The sequence below is a fragment of the Diabrotica undecimpunctata genome, chromosome 4 (assembly GCF_040954645.1).
Source record: "Diabrotica undecimpunctata isolate CICGRU chromosome 4, icDiaUnde3, whole genome shotgun sequence".
Classification (NCBI taxonomy): Eukaryota; Metazoa; Arthropoda; class Insecta; order Coleoptera; family Chrysomelidae; genus Diabrotica; species Diabrotica undecimpunctata.
In genome coordinates this window covers 20,078,246-20,095,026 of record NC_092806.1, presented here as the reverse complement: position 1 = coordinate 20,095,026, position 16,781 = coordinate 20,078,246, and the positions used below count along the sequence as shown (strand labels likewise).

Below are 16,781 nucleotides of genomic sequence, written 5' to 3'. Positions count from 1 at the left end.
ATATGCACAAGAGCCTCCCGCTTTGAATAAACTTTTTGTTTCTTTTTCTTGACAATATTTTACTGTTTTTTTCAAACTAGAGGCTCCTATATTTCTTAAGTGTATCCTTTGTGTTTCGCAGAATTCGCTCTGTAGAGTAGCCACTCAAATGAAAAAGCAGTAGAGGCCACCGGTAATAATGGACTTTTTCAAGAAGCTTCTCCTTAGTAGAATGAATCCAATTGAAAATGAAAAAGAAAAATATTTCATAGATACAAGTAGCACTTTGGAGCGTACTCTAAACGAAAAATTTTAATTATATATTTGAAATCGTAGAAGGGAACCACTCTGAAAAATATTACTATGAAAGCTTGTAAAGTTGTTCTCCAATTTGTATCAGAATGATTTTATCAAGAGTGAATACTTAAATTTATGGTTTGTTAATCATTATTATATATAGTTGGTTGCGATATCTTTTTAGCTTCCTCTATCTACTCTCTCTGTCGTTATTTTTCTTAACTTATTTTACTCATGTCCTTTTAAACTTTTGCGTATTGTAACGAGAATTTAACTCATTATTGGATTTATCTACACTTTTATTTATAGTGTGTACAATGCTTTTTGTCATTCTATAATACAGCCTACAAAGGAAATCGGTTTTCGTATACATGTATAATGAAATTAGAGATTATGCAGACAAACAGTCGAATAATCGAAAAGTAGACAATTCCCCCAAATCTGTCTAAGTAACCGAATAGCAAATACGCCTATCCATCCACTTGTCGGTTTTTTGACACACTTCAAAGGACACGAATAAGCCGAATATATGTGTCGACTGTCCACACTTCTCTCGCACCGGTGGTTGTCTCGCTGTTTATCCTAACCGAACTTTATTGTAATTCTCGTTATTTTTCTTCTTCTTCTATTCTTCTTCTTTTTATATAGACATGACTTTGTTTTTCAATGTTCTTCCAGTAAGTTGTGGTTCCATCGTTTTCGTGGTCTTTCCACTGATTGTCTTCCTATTGGGGAACCGTCTTTACTACTCTATTTGTTGTCATTAGGCTTATATGATCGTTCCATTCTACTCTTCTATTTCTTACCCAGTTCTTCATGTTTTCTACCTTGCATCTACGTCGTATATCTGTACTTCTAGCTCTGTCCCATAGTGTCTTACCATCAATTTTTCATCTCTGAGTGTTTCATCTCTGAGAAAGTGTTTTCATCTCTGCTGTTTCTAACATCCTTTATTCTTAAACCATTAATTCGACAAATTTGTGTGTTTATATACGACTATCGTACCTATTACGGTTTGATTTGTGGTGTACCTACTGTGAAATGAGATGGACAAATGAAAGGGAAATGAGCTTTCTGGATATAAGTAAAAATAAGTTGCAGCGACCGTCAATACATCCACGACCAAATGGTTCTGCCAAACACGCACGACGTAAATATTTGGCATGTTTGGTCCACCGGCACAAGTGTGGAGTAGCTTATTTGTTATTTGCTGACGAATAACGAATATTTGGCCGAATACAACGGAGTCGAATAACAAATAAGACATATCGAAGTGTGGTTTTGTCATTACTACTTTTCTAAGAAACCGTAAAACTGACAGTCAGTTTCCTTCTACCAAACGTTTACTACCATTAGCGACTTTTCTCACCTATAGGTTTTCTATGTGAACAAAAGTACTATGGATTGTAATGTAGTTTTATACGTTCACCATCACTTTTATAGTATTATGCGATATTTGAATTGTTCAACATATGATTTACTTATGTTTTTATTTAATTCTAATTATTATTTTTTCGTTTTGGGCCTTCTGCAACCGAGACCTCTAGACAACTGTCTACTTTACCTAATAGTTAATCCGGCAGTGCTAATTGAACAAAGTTAAAGATATATTCGTCTGGAAATAATCTATAAATCTATACTTTATAGAATACTGCAAAATTAAAAGTTTGTTTCAATTTTACAGCATTTAATGCTGTAAAATTCTTGAAGATTCTTTTTGTTTTTAATTACAAGATGATAATTCCTTCATATTGTGGACGCCAGTCGGGATTCGTTTATGGTCTTAATGTAAGGAGTATGTGTATATCCACAGTTCTATTTCATGTTCACAACTTTTATAGTTATTTTAAAAGCTTAATGTGGTATTTAGACAATTATTTTTTCATACCTTCAGGAATAACACCATCATTGATTACACATTCTTTTCTGTTTCATTCTATGTAAAAAAATCTGATAAAGATGCTGTTTTTTTTTTAATAAAAATGTGGAACATAATAATACTTTTATCAAAAATAAATATTTGCTATATCTACACGGTAATCACCAAACGATTTAACAGCTGTTTAACTTTGAATAAAATGGCTTAAATGTGACTTATTGAGTTTCAATTGAGATAACCGTTTTGCGGTACATTTATTGTTAAGTGCAATCAATCTTCGGAAAGGTAATTACGAAGAATCATTACCACTTAAATAATTTGTTATGGATCATAAATAAATTTTCCATTTACATCTCAGATTGTTCATTAAAAATAATTACTTTTACAAATAACATAATGTAGGTCTCAAGCACTGCCATAAACCTTTACAATTTATTTAGTTTTTTTTACTTTATATTAGTTTTCAACTTGTGCTATTATTTGCTAATGTCGTTAGCCTTTTCATTCAGTATAATTTGTTAACTCTGGCTTCGGTTTGCTTCTTTCTCTTTAGCTTTACTCTTATGTAAAAGCACTTATGTGTAGCGTTCTTTTTGGCAAATTTTTTTATTTGAAAACTACGAGTTATCAACTGTTAGAACAGGCCGAAGCAGACCAAAGAAACATAGAACTTAGTGGAACAAGAATTCCACTTAATAGTGCTATCTTATCAATCCATAAAATGCAATTCATAAAATATACTCAAGCATTATTACTAATAGATTAAATTTTGTAGAAGCCGTTATAGAACAATAAGGATTTAAAAAAGGCAGGTCTACTATAGTATAACAATCAACTGAAGAGGGTGAATCATTGTAAAGGACTAATCTTAAAACTGTTACCTGTTGGGAAATTACATAATTCCAGTGACGTCGTTATTTTATAATTTTTTAGGATTGAATTTTATTAGAAGTTAAGTTCATCGTGATGAGTACGCGAGGACGTATATATCTTTGGCTTTCTTTCAATCTCCAGAGGCACTACAGCCCAAATCGAGCCTTAACCTCCTCCAAACTATATCTTCAATTTTGCCGGTTCCGCGCCGCTGTACTCCAAGTTTTCACGTCTAGTAAATTTTGCGCGTCCGCGTTACCACTTCATCCTCCCACTTTTTCCGTGGTCTTGTGCCCTGTATTTTACTGCCTAGGGCTCTTAGCCCTGTCCTTTTTAGGACCATCCCATCATGGAAGTTTAAACATACCTTCGTCGTTCTTTGAATTTCTTAGTCACCCAAGTTATGCCTTAGCATTATAGGAATTGGTATGTAAATTCCTACGAACGATGCTTTTCTTAGAACAATCTTAGTGGGAGCTCATAACGAGACGCGGACCCTTACTCCGACGATAAGATCGTACCATATTATCGATTTTAGGTAAAATAAATGCATTATTTTAAATGCGAGCGTTCACTGTCAGTGTTACGGCTCTAGACGAGGATACGATGCAATGGTCTTCGTTATAAACGTACCCTAAGCTTCCTAAGAACCTTATAGGATCATCATTGATCAATAAGTAATAATTTGCTAATCTACCTTATACTAAGGATTTTAAAACGAAAAAATTAGTTTTAGTAATAATAATAGTAGTCTCCCGTTTTATACCGCTGTCGCGGCTTTGGGAGTATAGCAGGGTAGTCTGCTATATCTAGGGCCTACGGTATACAAGGAAGGTAACATGGCCAGTGCTACGCTTCAACCGTCTATTATTACCCCTGGTTTTACCCAAGGTACTCATTTTTATTCAGGCTGAGTCGACCTGGGGCCTATAGACATTTTTAAAATGTCTAGATGTTCTTGCCGGCAGTGGGATTCGAACCCCGGACCACCGGCTTGCGAGGCAAGCATCCTACCGCTTGCGCTACGCAGACCCATTTAGTTTTAGTACCTATGCAAATATTAACTAGACCATCACTGTACTAAGCTCCGCTTTTAGGCGAGGAAACAAAGCATTGAACCTACCTACCTGTGAAACTTTTAGAATTCGATTCGGGAAAGTGCCGGGAAAGTTTGTGAACAAAATTCATGGTGGTAAAATGAACATTGCATTTGCTGAATACAAATATGATAACAACGATGGTCTTCGAGCTACATGGTACCCAGGGTGGACCTCGTCTCCTGGACTTTTAGGATATTTTCATTTCAAATGTCAATAGTCATTACTCAAGGGTTTTTGAGGCTGACGAACACAAATATTATGCCAGCGATGATCCTCAAGCTACCTGGAGTCCAGCGTGGACCTCGTCGCCTGAAGTGTTGATGTTATTTTTATTCAAAATTAATCAAAAGTCATTACTAGGGGGTTTTGCGGTTGCCGAACGCGAATATTATAACGGCGATAATCTCCAAGGTAGGCCAAGGTGACCAGCGTAGACATCGTCTACTGAAGTTTTGTTAATTTTTATTTAAGATTTTTATTAACAAGAAACTCCAAAGAGACTAGGTCACCATGGGCACCAAATACCTTGGAGACCATGGCTGTCATAATATTCTCATGTTCAACGGCCCAAAAAATCCCCAAGTAATGACTTTTGACTGGATGCACCGCACCGCCTCAAAACACCTACGATTTTTGCTATTGGCCGACTGATCTGAAAATGCCATATAGAAACATGGGACATTTTGGAACGGAGAATCCTGCGTAGAGTAAACAACAAACGACGGGACTACCCCTCCGGCCTTATTCATCAACTGTCGAACATCCAGCCCATCAATGAGAGGCTCTCCTATCTGAGCAGGAGTTACACAATCAAAACCATCCGTGGCCAAAACATCAGATCCCAAAACATCTTGAAAACTACTTGCTCATCCATCGGAAATGTATTCAAAAGACGACCTAAATCCAAACTCTCTTTCCTAATCCTCCTAAGTGCCTTCTCTGTTGAGGTTGGCGATCAATATTGCAAATTTCTCGCTGTTCTGGGCTTGATGAATTAATTCATTTCCTCTTGTGTGGGTCCAATCTCTGATGTTTCGTAGCCAAGATTTTTTCTTTTTTTTCCTACCCACTAAATTACTGGCCCTTGCCCGCAATGAACTCCCTGATAAATACATTGACATTCTGGATTCAACTCCTCTCTTTTACCGCCGAAACAACCAATAAATGCTTACTTCGAGCTTGCCTAGACAGGGAGGGATCGATTTTCTGTGGTTTCCCGATTCCATTGCACAATTATAAATGTCCATTGCAGATAATACAGCTACACCTACTCTCACGCGAGTCACAATCATACACTTACTAATTAAAATAAATTATATATATATATATATATATATATATATATATATATATATATATATATATATATATATATATATATATATATATATATATATAGGAAATTCAGTCAATTTATAACCATGTTTTCACTAATAAAATTCTGAAAAGGACCGTTTCAGCTCAATAGCCCTTTCACCTCTGATTGTCCAGGATCCTCCTCCGCAGACACACCCACGAAGCGATCCACCAGTAGAGCCAATGCAACGAAAAAAGCCAAACCACCAAAGAAAAACAAACCACGTCCTGAAGAGGTGAAAAACCTAAAATAGGACAACAAAACACAAACGAGAGAATATCCAACCATAAATAAAGATCATCGAGACAATGCGACAATTCACGGCAGTCCGGTTTCGGCTCCCATATAGGGTCTCCTGTACCCTGGGAGTCCGTTATCGGGGCTCTCTCTGCTCCGGTTCTTTGAACTGTGGCTAGACTTTTAAAATGTGTTTTTATTTCATTTTCATGTAGGAAAATACCAACGTTCCACCCAACATCGAACATACGCAGAGGGCACTATAATGGACTGGTCGAAGTCCCTCTGTAAGGCATTGTGGGAATGGATAAGTTGTCATCGTTTTCCAGCCCCTTCCTTCCCATTTGGTGATACTGAACCTTAAAAAGTCTATTCGAAATGTATTCTTCCAATACAACTCTGCATTTTCTGGACAAAATCTTGCTAAATTGATATTTAATAAATTAAATTGTGCCATATTTTATAGAAATTGTGCACCATGTTAACAAAGATACCATACCAAGTATACTTTCTTTTCTTCAAAGTTATCTTTATTTCATCCGTTACTCTACAGACATATGGTCTAGAGCAATTACCAGGGAGTAAAGAAGAAATCTGCCATATCACGAGACGTAGATCAAAAGACTAAGATTCGAATTTACCATAGAGCATACAAGACCATAATCCGATCGACAGTGAGCTATGGATGTCAAACTTGAATGAAACATCTTGAAAGAAAGGTACTGAAACGAATACTAGGTCCTGGCGAATCAGATACAATTGTGAAATATATAAAGTTTTATCTCAGACTGGTTGCCTACAGCGTCTTCAATGGCCAGGCCATGTATTTGGGATGGTGGAAAACAGGTTTCCAAAAAACTGTGTTTTATGCAAGGGAAAAGACCTATTGGGAGACCGAGAAAGCGATGGCAAGATGATGTGGATGAGGATGCAAGAAATCTCCTTGGCAGTCGATCGTGGAGGAGAATGACTACACATCGTGACTGATGAAGAGGTTTGCTGAAAGAGACCAGGGCTAGAATTGGGCTGTAGAGAGGATATCTGTCTGTAGGATATTATATTTAATTGCACTGTAGGTTTAGAAATAACGAAGGTTATTTGTTCTAAGAAATTGATGAGGATTTGCTCGCTAGTTTCTTTGGTAGCATATTTATCTATTAGTTGCTTCTATATTCCAAAATATGTAAATCTGTTTCTTACTGTCTTGCATAAACCCAACCTGGTTTGCTGGTATTTCAGTTTCTTCACGTATATTTATGGCTTTTTACATCTTATATCTTTTGGATTTATTATACCTTCCTTTCATTCTGTTGCGAATTCCGTAACCATCTGATTAAATTATCTTTATTAAATAATTTGTATGCAAATTTGTATTTGTTACCTGAATTATATTGTTCCAAATATTTGTTAGTTTAAAACCAATCTAAATTTAAAGAATGTTATTCGAGCTATGATTTGCTCTGTAATATTTTCAAATTTATGCGGTTTTATGTTGATTTTATATATCCCATTAACTTTTTACTATCTAGTTATCTACGTTTTCTACAACCATATGTCTACCAACTGGTTTTAGAAAGCCGCATTTTACCTATTAACACATCTTTATTTGTTTTTGTAAAAATAATCAGGCGCCCGCATGGCAGGATATGCTGTTTTGTATCTTGTTTCTTTTAAAATAAAAAAGATTCAGAATCTCCCTTCTAAGTTGTTTTAAGTTAGTGCAGGCTTCTATAAATACTTGTACTTTGCTGTAGGTCTTGGGATTTAACCGCGTCTGTTGTTTTTTACTACTTATATTTCAGTATATATCATGTTTTCATCGTTAAAGATGATGCTGTCATGATTCTTATTCATTAACGATTTAGCAGAAGTGTTTATGGCAAATATCATTTTCTAGGGGAGGTACTTATTAAAAAAAATATAATGATGACGAAAAATAAGCTTTGATACTAAAAATACAAATATTACTGCTTTTTATTAATGCTGCTAATAAATAATACATAATAATGTGTAGATGGATCGAATTTAATATACTAAATAATATACATATTTCACGTAAATTTTACGAATTAACGAATATTTTGGATGAGGGATGAACCCTTTTAGGCCAGTCAAATAAAATTGTATTACATATATAAAGAGTAAAGTAATTCGTTTTAGAACCAATCCTTAAAAAAATTGAAGTTTTGCTATGAAAATATGGATTTATGTCACAAAAGTATCAGTTTAAAAAACATTGATTTTATTTTTAATTTTTTTTAATTCTTCTTTCCTAATACGAAGTTTTCAGTTTTGTTTTCTTGAAAGGTTACGAAAAAACGATTCAGTTGAAACCTTCTTAAGTAAATTTGGTTGATAATTTATTCAAACAATTGCGAAAAACTGCAAAAACTTGTAGGAGCACTAAACAAAAAATAGATATAAGGTTGAATGCTCGAATAAATGAACTTACTGAATGAATAAATTTTGACGAAATTTTCAAATCATTTTGACGAAATGCCCCTGATGATGCTGTAGAAAGCGAAAATACTTGGGCAAGATTATTACAATTGTGCTCGATATTTGCCTTTAATTTTTCAAAAAACAAAAAATAGGCATAAATAATAACAAAAGTTATATAAAAATATGTCTTTTAACACCCTTAGGGTATACATAAATTTTTGTTAAAAAATATTTATTTAAAAGTGATTCGAATTATTTATTAGAAATTTGTTTATTTGATAGTGGAAAACGCGGTTGTTTCCGTCTCCTTAGAACACTTTACAAAATCTCATTTTGTTCGTTTTTATCTATATTTTCAAGATATGGAAGTTGAAATACCATTTTCAAAATTATATCCCCCCAAAATTAAGTTTAAATAATGACCTAATTTGTTTATAAATTTTTTCGTTAATAACTTTGCCAGAAATAAATATGAAATAATGCCATTTGGATATTCGTTTAGCTGGCAATTTTTCACAAATTTAAAAAATAAGAGTTGTTCTAGGACCATTTGTGACCGAAACCGAAATAGCCATTTTCTAGAACTTCACCATTTGTAAAATTCGAGAACTTTGATCGGCAAAATCTGAAAGATAGCAGCAGCATTTTTTAAATTATCTATCAATAAAAATATTTTATTTCAAAAAGAACAATTAATAATAGATTTATATATCTAGTAGTAAAGTCGAACGAAAATATGCAGAAAGAAGAAAGTATATATTGCGTATCTATTATCAATTACAGGTCTGGTTAAAAAATAATTATTTAAAGCCTGAAAATTTTGGATGGCAAAAAACTGAAGAAGGATTAACCTGTACATATTTTAGAACCACTTTATCCCCAATAAGGTCTATCAAAATGCACTTACATTTTACTTAAAAATAAATTCGATAACACAATTTATTTTTTGTGTTCCCATCAAAAAATATTTAGTATTTTTAATACGTTTGTATACATAAACAATAAACTGATAAGGAAAACCCCGGAGATTAGTAGTTCTGTACTTTTTAAAAATTATCTTTTAAAAGATAGGGAAGTCTCGAAAATTCGATAATAATGTCTTATTAACCTAATAATTCGACCGTTACTTACACCACCAGAGAAAAAACCCAGTACCTTCTACTCGATTACATATACAGGCAAGATATCAACAAAAATTACATCGGTCAAACTGGTAGAACTTTTATCAAACGCGTAGCAGAACATAAAAGGGCTTTCATTAAGAGAAAAACAGATTATACGTACGCACTTCACCTTCTAGATCATAGTCATTCATTTAGTAACCAATTTCAAATTCTTAACTTTCAAAATAAAGGCCTTAAGCTATCATTATTAGAATCTATGGAAATTAACAAATTAAAAAATACAGACATAATTCTGAATGACCAACTTGAGACAAACAGTTCTCCCCTCCTCAAATTATTTAATTAAAGACTATAAAGTGTTGGACCCATAACAAAAATAGCTCACTTGAGAAAGGTACTCTGCCGAAACAGCTGTAGTGATAATTAATTATAATAAAAAATTATGGAAATGTTGAAAACAAAACTTTTCAGTGTTTTATTGTTAGACTTTTCTATTTGTTTATTAAATATTATTTGACTATTAAATATTATTTTAATTTATACTTTAATACATTTATTGTTCCAAATATGTTTGTTTATAATTTTAAATTTAAAAGTTATTAAATAAATATAAGGTTGAATGCTCGAATAAATGAACTTTGATCAAATAAAAGGCATATATCGAGCACAGTTTGATTTAATCTTGCCCAAGTACTTTCGATCCCTAGATCATCTTCAGGGGCATCTGAAATAAGCCAAGAAACGTTTTTTTATAACTAAAGAAATTGATTAACTTCGATAAAAACTCGAAGTTTATGGTTGATAAAGAGTTTTTATGTGATTAACGTTTATAGACTTACTTCGTCAATTGCGGCCTATCCGACAAGAACAAAATGTCATAAACATATAATTGTACATCACACTACACTACAAAAGGACAAACAAACACTTTAAAATTATCGAAGAAAAGCTACATTGCGTGCAGAAGCCGGAGACAGAATGGCTCCCGATCTAACGGAAATGTTGGGGTGACATGTGACCAAATGACAGCTTGGATAAGCAGTCACCATCATAGATATGTGATCATATCTATGATGTTTATTAAATTTATATATATGGAAACATTTAAAAATGACAACAAAACGATCCATTTAGTGTTTTTTTATAATAGTATATAATTCAAGCATAGTTCTTCATTCATACTTCGTAAGCTGTACAGTAAAGTGGACCATTGGCTGTCGAGTGTCTAGCTGTCGATAATTCAAAACAGTCGCAAATTCGTCAAATACTTTAATATCATATCAAAAATCAAAATTTTCGTTTTGAATTAAAAGTAATCCGAACCTCACTTTTCGGAATCAGCAATTCCGAACAGCTTATTATAAAGTTACAAAGTAACTGTTGCCAATAAAATATCAAATTCGTAGCAGATACAAATTACATTTTCCCTATTTTCCGTCTTTTTACTGCGCTGCATAAATCTCCAAGGCTATTACCTTTCACCGTAAATTGTAATCCAACATGAAAGGTTCTAATGAACTGGATATAATAAGACATCAAATTCTCACCTTTACGCCTATTACCGCCACAAACTCGCAATGAAATTCGAGAACAGAAGGACTAAGAGGCCTATAAGGCATCTTAGGCCTGTCTCGGTGTATAGAGACCCTTTATTCGAAAATTATATTGAGTTAAGTTACGTAAAAGTGAACTAACGCGTGACATTGTATTCTTTCTTATAATTGTCGGATTATATCCAAAAATTATGAACGCAATTGTTTCCTTTAACTGTTCTGTATACATATATGGTGTTGTGCTATCTATAGACCGACCAAAAATTTGAATTTGTCACTTCTCTGAATCACATCAATATCCATCCATCCTATGGCTTTACAGCCCTGGCCTCCCTCATCAAAACTCTCCTTCCGTTACGGTCTTTAGCCATTCTCCTCCACGATCTACTCTTTTTTGGAAGCCTGTTTTCTTCCATCCTAAATACATGGCCTGCCCATTGAAGACGCTGTATGTTGATATACTGAGATAATGGTGGTTCTTTATTTATATATTATATATTTCTAAATTGTATCTGATCCGCCACCTGTTGTTCTCATTTATAAGTCCCAGTATTCGTCTCAATACCTTTTATTTAAAGATGTGTATGCGGTTTACAGTTAACTTAAATAAATATAATGCTCGTAGCAAAATATGCCATATTGGCAGGTGATTCTTTTGCTAAGTTCTCGATCATCAATGCAGGGCAGGGTCTCTTCAACGAAGCTTCATTTACGATAAAAGAGAAAGCACTAATATCTGTATAACAGTTAGGAGTTTAAGAGTGCGTGAAACCCTTCGAAAGCTCGAAAAAGGAAATTGCATGACAGATAACGTTTGGGCAACGTCTGCTTCTTATGTACTGTATGTTGAACACTGCAATTTTCATCTAGTAGGATCACGATATCCGTTGGGTGTCTGTCTGAAACGGCCTACACACTTTTCGGTCGTGCTATCCATCAAGATTGAACTTCTTGACCATCCCTGTTACTACACACGTTCCGACCATTGTTACAGTTTTCAGATTCTCCAGCTTCTTTTACAAAATTGCCAGCGTTTTATCTGGGTAAACTGTGTTAAGATTTCTAGAAGAAATATAGGCTATTGATTCTGTACTTTAGGGGTTTTATTGTTTCATATGGTCAATGGACCCCCAAATATGTAAAAACCGCGGAGTGCGTTTTTGAGAAAGGGGTGAATTTTTCTGTATGCGTTAGGGTGCATTTGGATGAATTCCTAGTACGATCCGTGTAACTAGCGCCCTCTATGAGAATCAGATATAAAAACAAATTCATGTGATGTATCAGCTTCCAAAACATATTCGTATAAAATTTCATTACAATGTTGCCAGTAGTTTCGGCAAAATCGTAAAAAATGCGTAAATTTTTTTTTCTTTAACGCCCTGTATCTTGAAAACGGATGGCGTTACAAAAATTTTTTACTAAGCAAACCCCAATTATTTTTCAGTTTTTTACCTACCCTAGAGACGGGGTTACCTTTTTTTGAAACACCCTGTATAACTTTTCTACGCAGTATTAGGTATATGCAATAGTACATTAAATAGAAGGAAACAATAATTATCTTTAAAATGGCTACTGTAGAAGGCTCTATGACTAATTTTAAGCAAGATACGGTTCTTCAAAGTTTTCTACTTTTAACGATTTTTGCTATTTACGCAAAATGCAAAAATTGCGTATGTAAGCTGCACTTTTCATCTTAAAAATCCATTTTAATTTTCGTCGATAGGACACTCTGATTAAAATGTATCGAATTTTTACCTCCGAGTTGATATAAATTTTAGTAAAAAAGTTGATTTCGCATGGGTTACACATTTAAAATCGCCGGTCTCTTCAAGCGTCGTTTCCGAGAGAACAGTTCATTCTACAGAAAAAGTGCACAAAACATTTTCGTTCAACATTATCTCAGCTAGATCTCAGTACGGTTTGAATACACATCACACTGAACATCCCACAAACAGCGTGAAGTTTTGTAACTTTCCAATAATTCATCAATCATTGTTTTCTCGTCCGTCGGTATTGGAACGATTTTTGTGGACTTTTTCACTCCGGAGTTAACTCATGCATATTGGGGTCGGAGGTCGGAGTAGGAGGTTAGCCAACAACGCTACATACGTCACAACTCGACAGGTTTTGGGTAAGAAAGTTTGCTGTCAGGTTATCACTGTTGCACGCACAACCAAATCGGTCGGTCCGACCGTGGGGTACAACTTTGTTTGTCTATCAACAACACACACACCAACCGTCGGGCCCAACGTTGTCGGTTACGACAGTTGGGCGGTTTAGTGGGGACGTATATAGGGGGTTTAGAATGACTAAACCTAAAGGTAATAAAAGTAAAGGCTTGCGTAGACTGGGTTTACAAATCTCATCTTTGTCGCATTAAAAGAAATATAGTCACTTTAGTAGCCATATCTATTGTTTTTTAATGTAATAGGTTCGTTGCTTATTTCTAGATATCAACATCAACAAGTTTTATTACTCAAAGATTAGTTTTCCATAAGTAAATAACTCTTAACAATTTTTTCCAGATTCACACACATTTTTGTTCATTGCCGCCTCTTCACCCGGCCTATAAGCAGGGGGAACTATATGTTCTGAAGGATTTATGTAATATAGCAAGATATACGGGACATATATTTTTACGAACGCTCAAGGGGATTCATATCGGAGTTATATTTCTAGTAAAATTGTAGCGAACAGAACATGTCTCAAATATTTCTGCTTTAATATTGCCACATACTCCCTCCCGCAAGGACTTAGGGATGGAGAATTGGTCGCACGACACCAGTGATATGTACCCAGGGGTTAAAATCTAATAAAGATGTGAGATATGTTGGGAATTTTTATACAAAGTAGGAGTTTTATGTAAAAAATGAATTCTGTAGTTTTGTTTACTTTTAGTCAAATTTTTTACGTTTTTCTCGTTTCGCTCGACATCTTTAACATGAGTTTTTGTTTAAAACTGTTGTATGCACAAATCAAGAAAATTTAATCAATTTTTTTTTTACTTTTTAGCTCTATATTACAGTAAGTATTTTGTTACACTTCTTTATAATTAGTATAATATATCGGAGATGCTTTCTGGAGTATGATGCTCTAGAGCCGTGAGCCGTTATCTTTTTAATAGGCGTAATGAACGATAACATAATTTTAACATCCTACACAATAAGTTTGAGGAGGGAGACCTGTTTGTTTCAAGTTGGTCATTCAGTGTCAATTATATCTGTATTTTTTAAATTTCCATATTAGATTTGAAATTGAAGTGCGTACGAAGAATCTGTTTTTCTATTATTGAAAGCCCTTTTGTGTTCTGATATACGTTTGTGAAAGTTTCTACCAGTTTGACCGATATAAGTTTTTGGATTCAGTCACTACATGTAAGTTTGATATTGTTAAGTATGTAAGTTGGGTATTGGGGTTTTCTCTGCTGGTGGAAAGACTAAGTTTAGGGCTTTCTTATACAATTTTTGGTTTAAAATTTTGTTTATTGTTTTATTCGTTGTACACATTTTTTTTGATATTTGCTTAATGATTTTCAATTCAAAGTTATTTTTTGACTTCTGTTAATCTGTCTAATATGCTATGGTAGAATGCTAATTTATATTGTGTAGGATGATATTTTGTATATAGATATTTTTATAGTTGTGTCACTTATGGGTAGGTTTATGAACTCATTTTTGTTTTTAAATCTCATAATTTTTAAATCTATAAAATTTGATTTATTTCTGAATTGAATTTTCTTGAATTAATATAAGATTAATTTTAATAGAAGAATTGGACAGAATTCCTGAAACTTTTGGACGAACAAAAAATAAAATGGATAACGACAATATATAACAAAATTTATATAACTGGAAATATTCACCAAAGCTGGTTAAAGTCGACCTTCGTAACTATTCCAAAAAAAAATAAATGCAAAACCATGCGAAGACTACAGAATAATTAGCCTAACGAGCCACTTACTTAAAACGTTTTAAAAAGTGATACATAACAGAATACATAAAAAATGTGAAGAACAAGTGTCATGGACACAATTCGGATTCCGCGATATCTTAGGCACCCGAGAAGCTCTATTCGCTGTGCAAGTGCTTATCCAAAGGTGCAGGGATGCCAACTGTGATGTATATATTTGTTTTATCGACTACAAAAAGACATTTGATAGAGTAAAACATGATAAGCTCATATTCATCTTGAAAGAAGCGGGCTTGGATGATAGAGACTTGTGAATTATATATAATTTATATTACAATCAAACTGTCAACATTAAAGTGGATGACCACTTGACAGAGACAATCTAAAAGGATAGAGGTGGGAGACAAGGATGCATTCTGTCTCCAGTGCTATTTAACATGTACTTGGGGCGTATCTTCGAGCAAGCACTGGGACGGGAAGGCGTCTAAGTATGCGCTCATAACGAGGCGCCGACCCTCGCTCGGACCATAGAATGGTATCATATTATCATCGCTACGTAAAATAAATGCATTATTTTAAAACTGCCAGCGTTAACCGTCAACGCGCAGCGCCCAGCCTCGAGCCAGGTATCGGACCATAGACTTGGACCATAGTATTCAAGCTTAGTATTTTTTCGAACCTCGAACCTAGTGCTCTATGATCGACACTACGAGGCGCCGACACTGACCATCGCTTCGACAATCGTATCGATCGCCAGGTGAAATTATTATTTTAAATGCGAGCGTTCCCTTCATTGTCAGTGCTATGATCTAGGCGAGGATACCATGCGATGGTCTTCGTTTTGAACGCAACCTTAGTTAACGGAGTGTGTCTAAAAAACATTAGATATGCTAACGAGACAGTAGTTTGTGCAGATAGCCTAGATGGTTTACAAGCAATAATGTCGCGCATATCAGATATAAGTCAAGAATATTGGCTGGATTTTAATACGAACAAAACAAAGTACATGGTAGTTAGTAAGCACGAAATATTAAATACACATCTTTTGGTAAACCAACAGTCAATTGATAGGGTAAACAGCTGCACATATCTTGCTACTAACATAAACAGCCAATGAGACCACTCTACTGAAATAATACAGCGCATAGGGAAATCAAGATCAGCGTTCGTAAAGATGAATTCTCTTTTCAGAAGTCACGATTTACTACTTAGTACCAAAATCTCTATAATCAGATGGTATTTTTTACATTATTATACGGAGTAAAGGCATGGACGCTCTCTGAAGCTTCTTTAGGAAAGCTCGAGGTCTTCGAGATGTGGTGTTACAGGCGCATCTTACGAATCTCATGGATCGTCTGACTAATATTGAGGTCCTACGTAGAATAGGCAAGAAATGCGAGATCACTAACACAATCAAAGAGCGCAAATTAGAATATCTTAGCCATGTTATGAGAAATGTACACATATATGGCTTATTGCAACGCATTCTTCAGTGCAAGGTATTTGGAAAGAGAGGACCAGGGAGAAGAATATCTTGACTTCAAAAACTAAGGAATTGGTTCAATACGTCTACAACCGGACTATTCCAAATAGCTGCAAGTTAAGTTAGGATAGCTATGCTGATCGCCAACATCCGGAACTGATAGGCACCGTAGGAATAAGAAGAAGAATGTGTCAAGTTGCCTGTTAGTTCCTGTAGATCACACTTCTGAAGGTGATACAGCTCTTTTACCTGTCTCGTCGCAAGAGTTCTTCAAGACACGAATGTCAGGAATTTTAACTTCGGTAAGTGTATGTAACAACGTTGTAAATAAGATTCAAGTTTAAAGGGTGCACCAAGTTAAGACCTACTGCCGTATCTGAATCTTTAGCTTAACTACAACCACGCTGTAGAACAAATACGACCAAAGAAAAGAAATAAATGGCTGTACTACTAAAGAACTCTTCAGGTCAGCTGTAAACAAGGTCAGGATAGCCTTGATGATTTCCAATCTCCGATAGGAGTGGCACAAGAAGAAGAAGAAGTACATA

General features: G+C 34.6%; 1 protein-coding gene and 1 long non-coding RNA gene across 3 annotated transcripts in view; both read left to right on the top strand.

The window, feature by feature from the left end:
• Window positions 1-16,781, top strand: part of Rbfox1 (RNA-binding Fox protein 1) — a 402,117-nt gene that overhangs the window by 114,019 nt on the left and 271,317 nt on the right. The window lies entirely within an intron of this gene.
• Window positions 13,787-16,781, top strand: part of LOC140438558 (uncharacterized) — an 86,112-nt gene continuing 83,117 nt past the window's right edge. The window contains exon 1 of the long non-coding RNA XR_011950562.1: window positions 13,787-13,865. This is a non-coding gene — a long non-coding RNA (uncharacterized lncRNA). The remainder of the gene's footprint in view (window positions 13,866-16,781) is intronic.